Source organism: Eretmochelys imbricata, chromosome 6 (assembly GCF_965152235.1).
Source record: "Eretmochelys imbricata isolate rEreImb1 chromosome 6, rEreImb1.hap1, whole genome shotgun sequence".
Lineage (NCBI taxonomy): Eukaryota > Metazoa > Chordata > Testudines > Cheloniidae > Eretmochelys > Eretmochelys imbricata.
Genome location: NC_135577.1, coordinates 45,086,992 through 45,088,426, shown reverse-complemented (window position 1 = coordinate 45,088,426; position 1,435 = coordinate 45,086,992).

Genomic DNA, 1,435 nt, shown 5'->3' with positions numbered 1-1,435 from the left:
TGAGGCAAGTCAGGCACAGTTGAACTCAGGCATTGAGAATACGTGAATGTACGGCTGGGCGTCCGAGCGACTAGCTGAGATTGGCATCTCTCGGAGCATCAAGCAGAAATGAGAAAAAAAATCAAGGGACTTAAGGCCATTATAACGAGGCCCAGGACAATAATAAAGTCTGGGTCAGACTGGGAAAACATGTCCATTCTATGACGAACTGGACCAAATCCTCAGAATTTATTCTTCCAACTGGACCAACATGCTATTGGACAGTGTGGAGCCAGCTTGCATTGAATTGGGGAGCAAAGAGGGGAGAGTGATGGTTCTGCTAATGTGGGAGCAGGACTCAGACCAGAAGATGCCCAAACTGATGAAAAACGCTCAGGTTAGAGAGACGGTAGCAGGGCAGCAGCCGAGCTCATTCAGCAAAGGAACAGTGGCCTCTGTACCAAATATCCAACTTTTATTGTTACATGTATCAATGCATTCTGATGGACACCACTGCTATTAGAGTTCAGAAAAGGCATATATCAGAGGACAGAAATGTCCATCATCTTTCTGTTGGTTGAGTGAGTCCTCATATTCCCTCAACCTTGCTCACCACCAACTTCACAGGCCAATCAGCTTCAGAGCTCCTCACAAAGTGAAAATGACCAGAGAGAGGATTTGGGAAAGAAGCCTGACCTACAAGTAAAATGGTTATGATTGGCTATGGCTGGATAACATACATTTTTTATAAAAGTTCATTTTTAAATGGTTTGTTCTACAATCAGATGTCCCAGGTTGTGGGCCAGCTCAAGGCTAGTACTCACTGCCAATATGTGTTCTGGTAGAAGCAGGTCTTCAGGGGAGATTTGAATGTGGAAGGGAAGGGATTTTCCGACCAGGAAAGATGTTCTGTGTCTAACTGCATGAGGAGGGTTGTGGGGGAAAGCACAGAGATGGTTGTGGGAGAAGATAACAGATACAGAAATCACCTCATCCATAACTGAGGTGAACAGTAGCACTACATCCTAGTTTGGGACAAGAAGGAAGGAAATGCCTCTGGATGGCTGAATTTTCCAAAATAAATTGTTGATAGATGATGGACTTGCTCAGATTGGAATTTAGCCACAGCACCAACATTAATGCCAATCTTTTGCTAAACATGTAATAGAAATTTTCATAATAAGCCTCAGTTTTTTCATTTCTCCTGACACACAGCATTCCCAGCATCACTGTCTTTAAAGAATGGATGCCTTGTTTTTAATATTTAATATGTATTTCATAACTAAAATTGAATCTGGCTTTTACCTCTCTCTCTGCAGTGCCGACCATATGCTGCTCTGATCATCCAGGACTTAGTAAAATACATCTGACAGGCTAGGTACAGTCCTTGTTTTCTAAAGCTGGAGCAATGCAGTTTGATTTCCATGAGAAGTTAGGTTTTGTCCCCCCGCAGCTG